The following is a 7502-nucleotide window of genomic DNA, read 5'->3' on the forward strand; positions in this document are numbered from 1 at the left end:
TGTGCATTTACGTTCATTTGATATTTTACTTGTGATTACACAAAATAAAACTAGAATTGTATTAATAAATCTAATTTTCTTTATTTTGATCTTTAAAGTCACACCTCGTCCTATATGTGAGGTCGTCTTATATGCGAGTAAATACAGTATATACAGATTTATAGCTGTTGTACTATTCTTAACTTTTGTAACTTGTTTTTTATATTTAATCAGAGCAAATTTGCTATTTACAAAACTAGCTGCATGTGCTTGGTGTTGCTTGGGCATTAATCAAACTCAAAGGTTGGATGTCACACCAATCTTTTTACTAAAATAATAATGAAACTTTTACAAAAAGGAGTTAATATAATATGTCCTTATAATACGTCAAAAGCGCTAGCAGCAATAAAACGTTATTTTAAATGTATATTTTAACATATTTTAAAAATTCTTTATTCCTCTATCCCACAATTTAAATTTTTAGAATGTGTTAGATTGGTCACTTGATGTGATAAACCCTTACATAAGATAACGCTTGTAGTTATATAAATCAAATACTATATAAAATAAATAAATAAAAGCAATGGGATTGGTTATTATAAATTTTTAAAAATAAAAAGTCTAAAAAATACTTAAAATTCTCTTTTAAACTAACGAGTTAAAATTACTCTTTTTCGCCCGACTTCAAAGAAACTCAAGACACAGAAATGGAAAAAATTGAAGTTAATAATCACTTCTTATTTTATTTAAACTTTTCATCGCCATATGCATTTCACTTTTTCAGCAATGATGAGCCTAATGAGGCTGAAAAAGTGAAATGCATATGGCGATGAAAAGTTTAAATAAAATAAGAAGTGATTATTAACTTCAATTTTTTCCATTTCTGTGTCTTGAGTTTCTTTGAAGTCGGGCGAAAAAGAGTAATTTTAACTCGTTAGTTTAAAACAGAATTTTAAGTATTTTTTAGACTTTTTATTTTTAAAAATCAAATACTATAATATAACAGAAAGGTTAGAAGTAGTAATTGCAAATTTACCGAATATTACGTTACCGGTAATTCGGTAATTATATTTGGAATTACCGGTTTATCGATAATTTACCGGTAAAATCGTATTAAGAAATGATTTAAAACGAAACTGAATTACTGACAGAATTATTGAACAACCATTTATTTTTAAGTTTTCTATCAGTTTAGACCAACCAGTTCTCAACCAGTGGTCCGCAAGAGCTAAAATATGGTCCGCGAAAGATTTAAAACTTTTATTCATTTTAAATTATTATTCCCACATTGATACAAACTGAATTTAACTTTTACTAAAAGTGTTATGTTTTCTATTATAATAGTACTGTTAAAGCATGTTACTCTTGAGTTTAATCAAAACTTTTAACATAAGTAATTGTTAAAGTTTATTTGTAGATCGACACAGTTTATTTTTCTTAAACCTTGTGGTCCCTGCTAACAACAATGAAATCAAAGTGATCCCTGGTCAAAAAAAGGTTGGGAACCGCTGGTTTACACAAACAATATTCTTATAATAGTAATTATTATGACATAACAGACATTGAAATAATGCTAATTATTAATCATGTTTTTCTAAATTTTGAAAGTAGGCTCTTAAAAAACATAATACATTTAGGCTCTCGTCATCTAATCTAGATCTAATTTTCGTACAAATGGCAGCTGCATTAGAGAAAGCTCTCTCGGATTCAATACTAGTTGGACGTACTGTGATTAGAGCATTGAAAACCTTTTTAAGATGCGTTTCTTGTATTTTTTGCTCTACAAAATAGTTCATTTCTTTCTTAACTATATCTCTCACACTTTTAAATTTACTAATATTACTGTTATCAGTGTCTACGCTTGTTTGATGTTTAATGAATAAATCCAATTTCTCTTCGTTGTTAAATTTGAGTTCTTTATTGTAGATTTTGTTCTCGTGTCGACGTGAGTAGTTGATGGTGTGGTAAGCAATGAACACCTCTCACCAGAATCTGAGTCTGAATTTCAGCGACATCCACAGGTCTTGATTCGTTTTCATTTTCTGATAAGTGCTTAATTATCTCTACAATTCCATTTAAAATTGTATTTTTGTTAACATCATTGAATATTTCGTGTGACTTATGTTTGTTTAATTTTTCTGCGTTATGTAGATACATTAAAATATCAGAGTAAATGGTTCGTCTCTCTTTCACATGAAAAATAATTTCTTTCTTTAGTTCGTTACACAGAAAGAAATCTTGCTTTGATAGCTCTTCTATCAGAAATTCTAACGTTAGATCTGCAACGTACAAATTTGTGTTTTTGCAACACGGTGATTCGACTGCTACTTTTATAGGTTGTAATGAGTGTATTGTATTAGACAGCAATTCAAGTTCATCTTCAGAAAAGGTTATATCTGAACGAATATCAATTAGACTTTTTCTGACAGAATTTCGGACCTCTGAAAAACGTTCCAGCATGGTCAACATACTGCTCCAATGTGCTTTTGAGTCTAATAGTGGAGATAATTCTTTTTCTAATTCAACTTTAATATGCTTCTGAAGAATGTCATTTTTGAGTGGTGATTTTCGAAACGTTTTAACTACATTTCATATTTTCTTAATTAAAAGATTTAAAGTTTCATTTTGAAAAACATCCCTGCGAAACTTAGTGTCATCAAGGCTTTCCTGTATTACTTCAAATCCTCCATCATCAGATTGATTGTCTGAGGTTTTGGAATCTTCCTCATCCAGTTTCGAATGTATGGGTTCAGTACTGTTTTCTTTAACATGGCCTTTTTTGTATAGAACTTTCACTACTGCTAAGTGTAAGCCGTGAGCAAAGCACACTTGGCTGTTTACATTGATTAATCTTGACACTTTTTCATCACTGCAGCTCCGTCCGTGACAATTGAAATTAGGTTGTTATGATCAACATTGAATTCTTTTAATCTGACATTTAAAATTACAACTCATTTTTCAGCACACATAGATTCACGTGTGCGAATCAAACAAAGATTCCAAAATTTGTTACTTGCATGGAGATTGACATTCATATATCGACGGTTGTTAAGGGATGTCCATTCGTCACAAGATATACTGAAAGATTCTCCTCGAACTTTTCGTTCCGATATATCTTTAATAATCTTATCCTGAATTTTTTTTCCAAATTCAGTGGTCATTCTTTTAATCGAATGAGGAGATTTAGGAAGATTCACATATCCGCTTGCAGAGAAAAGTTGTCTTAGGTCTTTCGATGTGCAAACTTTGGAAAATGGCAGTTTTAAACTGAAGTCATATGAGATAATACTACAGGCAAATATAAATATGTAAAAGTGTGCAAAAATTGACAGCAATTTAAGTTTAGTAATACAGTAGAGAGTTGTAAATCGGCACCCTGGTAATCGGAATTACCAGTAATCGGCACGATTTTCAGTCGGACTGTGTCGTGCTGAATCGAACGTTTTTGATACTAAATTTACTTCTAAAGTATAATTTTCATGTTTTTATATTCTTCAATATATTTATTTTGTTTGTACAAAATAAAGAAATAATTTTTAACAATACGATAGCCTCGATTATTATTATAAAAATTTTCGTTAGGCTTAAAATTGACGAAAATTCAACACGAAGCAACACGCAATGGAGAAAAATTCAACACAAAGCGACATGCAATGGAGAGAAATTCAACACAAAGCGACATGCAACGGAGAAAAATTTGAACATCGGACAGGTTAATATATTTTTTCGTACATAGACCGTAATCGGAACAAATCCCTAATCTGAACAACCCCAGTCCCCAATTGATTCCGATTTTCGGTTCTCTACTGTATAACTATTAAAGAAACTGATAGATTATTTAAAAGATTTGAGAAAATGGTTTCTTAAAATCAATACTAATATCAAATGAAATCTGTACAAAACAACATTCATCTTGTATTCAAAGAAGTCAGATCAAGAAAACAAAAATGTTTATTTAATTACAGAGAAATGAATACAAGTACAAATACTCCCAAAATAAATTTCTATAGGAACTATTTTTAAGCAATAGTAGATCAAGGAATAACCTCAATAGAAGAAGGATTTAAACAAATTGAAGGGCATAGTGCCATTTTTGCTTTTCATAATATTTCTATATTAAAGGCTATGAGTGAGGTGAGCTTACAAATCACTGTTTGCATTTAGATTTAGCGCTGAGAAATAGTGATAATCAGGATTTAAAGGTGACAATTTATACAACAATACTGAAATATTTTGTGCCATATGCTGCAGTAAATGTAATTAAATTAATGCGACTCCATTACAATGTTGTAAATATGCAGTCTAAACTGCAGATTCCTTCCCGAATCTAATTATTGTCAATAGAACACTAAGTATGTGAAAAATTAGATTTTGATGACAGATTTCACTGAAAGCAAAGCACAGAGAATAAATTTTATGATATAATTCTCTTTAATTACTTTTAAAAATTTCAGAGATGAAAATTAAGAAAACTTTGTAATGTTTTTAATTAGCCTATATAACCCATGTATTGATAGTTTTATTATTGTATGTTTTGTATTGTAGTGCTCCGCCACTATTTGTTCGTTTTTTTTTTTTTTTGTTGTATATTTGTATATATTGTATATCATTAGACTTAACTTCGCGTCACTGTATCGGGTTATTATCGCGTTATTACTGTATCTAGTTATTATCGCGTTATTGTGTATCGGGTATTATTTTATCGCGTTTTCTTTGTAACGGGTTCTCTTTTCTTTGTTTCGTCATTCTTTGACGACACGTGTCCCTTTTTGTTCCACCTTTGGGGGACGCGTGCAAAAGGGGCCTTGGATTGGTTGCCGAAGGATCACGTGGGAGACGGCAACAGCGAACGATATATATAGAAGGTCCTGAGGTAGAAGGGCACCTTTTTTCCGGATCTTTGGAGGCCGAACGCTGTCAGTTGGGGAAGACCTGTGTCGAGCACGTGAGTGAGGATCGGGGAGCCCCGGAGAACAAAGGAGAAGTGTTTCAACAATCGAACTCCATCGGAGCCGTATGAAAGATTAATGAACTAAAGTGAATCAGTACAGACGTAGGACAGTCCAAGGTACAATCCTGAACAATTATATTTTTCTCCACGCGGGAATTTTGTCGGTACACTTGAGGCTGGAAGGGAATTTGTATGTAAGTTTTCTTTGTTCACCAGTTGGTGTTAGTTACTAATAAACACGTCTTCTGTAAGCTGACTTCTCTCTCCTTTTTTTTTTGTAGACCGGTAGACCTCGGTCTAACCTCAGGGTCTTAACAGTATATATAGATTTTAAAATATTTTTATTTTAAATTCACTTATTCTTTTGAATTAAATTGTAGTAAAAATTATATAAAGTATATTTTTGAAGGGCCCACATTTTATGATTGACCCAGGCTCTGCAGTTGCTAGAGGTGGCCATGACTGCAGCTGAATTTGATGAAGCAAAGTTGATAAAACAGAGTTTGTATAGAGAAGATACAAAATTATTGGAAGTTCTGGAAAATTTTAAGACCATAATACAATTGCATCAATTGTAGAAACTGCGATTTACTATCCACTGCATGGAAATCATATGATAATCCTTGAAAAGTCAATAGGAGGACCAAACATAACTACACTATTGACCTCCCACATACCACATATTTTATAAAAAGTATTTATTGAATTGTTAATATAGAGAAAATTAGATAATATTTATAAAATAATTAATTTTGTAGCTTTGAATTACATTTCAAAATTTAAAGGTTTTCATGATTCATGGAACTATTACATCCCAAAATAAAACATAACTGTAGGTAGTAAGGAACTTGGGCCTGAAATTGGGCTGTGAATCTGTCCAAAAACATTTGTCATATTAAATATATGGGCTAGAAAAACAAGGTTATCTTATTAATTAATGTTAAACATTTCCAGGTAGAATGTTCTCAGTTTATATCACATTACATTATTTGGATGAAATTATCCAATATTTGGTTTGATCTCTCAATTAGATACTAGACAAGATCCATACTAACAGAGAACTTAGTTGTGTTAACAGCCATCTTCAGGTTCTATAGCTTGAATAAATATAAACAAATTCTAGAATACATGTAGGCACATGCAGTTACAAAAAACAGTTCTTTTCTGTTAATGGGACGCCAGTTGTAACTTTAATCCGACGTGCGATACTGTCGTATATGTTGTTCCTCTAAGACTCACATTTAACTATTTAGCCCATGGAACTGTGCTGGCTTCAAGATTTCTGATTGTTTGTACTACACGTTATATAGTTTTAGAGAGTGTGGGGATTGCCCCCACCTAGGTGCTCAGGTGTGAGCAATAGTGAGCACTGAAGTGCACGAATACATGAGAAGCTTGCAGAATAGACAGTATACTAATAAATGTTAAAAACTGATCTTTGGAGGCAAATATCTTGCAAAGGGTCAACAATTCTGAGGTGGTGCAAAACCTCTCATTCAGAGTCTTATCATATAGGCTGGTGTCCCATTAACAGAAAAGTATCCAAAATATATAAGCAGTTAATTAAATAACATTAAAATACTTAAGAAATTATACCAACAATAATAAATCACAAAATGCTATTTTGAATAAAAATAAATTAATTAATCTTCTAATAACAAGGCATAAATCAAAATAAAGTTTACCAACCTTATGTAGCCTTGTATATAGCCTAAGTAAATAATGTTAGACTGTAAATGTTACATACGAAGATCTTACATATACATTAGTAACTTTGTTACTAACATTTTCAGTCTACACCTAAGACCTTCTTCAGATAGATTTTTCTAAAATCAAATCTTTCTGGTACTAGTGTTCTAGATTAGAGTGGTAGAAAAAACTGATGTATTCAAATTCAGATGTTTTTCTCTTTAAATTTTTTATAAATATCCAGTAGTGTGTGTCTGTAATTTAATATGATATTCACACCAAGTACTAGTAGTAGGAAATAGAGTTCACTGTCTATGGCATTATTACTAGTTTTTCTTTTTTCTAGTGCTTTCAACGAATATATTTTCATCTAAGATATACATCGGGTGACAAATGTTTCAAACTATCTTGCAGTTCTTCCTCAAGTCAACTAGCTTAGGGAATGCTTCTGAACGGAGCATATGGAATTCAACAGAATCGAATGTCACTTCGACAATTACTTCCATTGTCTTCAGGCAAAATAGAACTTTTAAATCAAACATAAACATTTGAAATGGAAAAGGAATGCATATGATTTTGAATAAAAAGATTTTTGGAATAAATTCATTATGAACCGGCCACAAATTTTGAATATGTAAGATGTTATGCATGCGATGTAATACGGCACATGCATGGATGCCGGTCCATGTCAATGGTGTGATAGAAGATGTAAATCGCTGTTTAACCATTTGTATAGGGCGACCCATATGTTGGGCAGTTCAAGAGTGGGTGCATTGCACGTTTCTAAGGTTGTTATTAACAGAGACTCCCATATAAAGAGGAGTTTTCGGTCGCTGCAGGCTCTGAGTATTGCAGTTTGGGTTTTAATTCAGATTGCACCTTT

The sequence above is a fragment of the Centruroides vittatus genome, unplaced genomic scaffold (genome assembly GCF_030686945.1).
Source record: "Centruroides vittatus isolate TY-2023 unplaced genomic scaffold, ASM3068694v2 scaffold_2520, whole genome shotgun sequence".
NCBI classification, from domain to species: Eukaryota; Metazoa; Arthropoda; class Arachnida; order Scorpiones; family Buthidae; genus Centruroides; species Centruroides vittatus.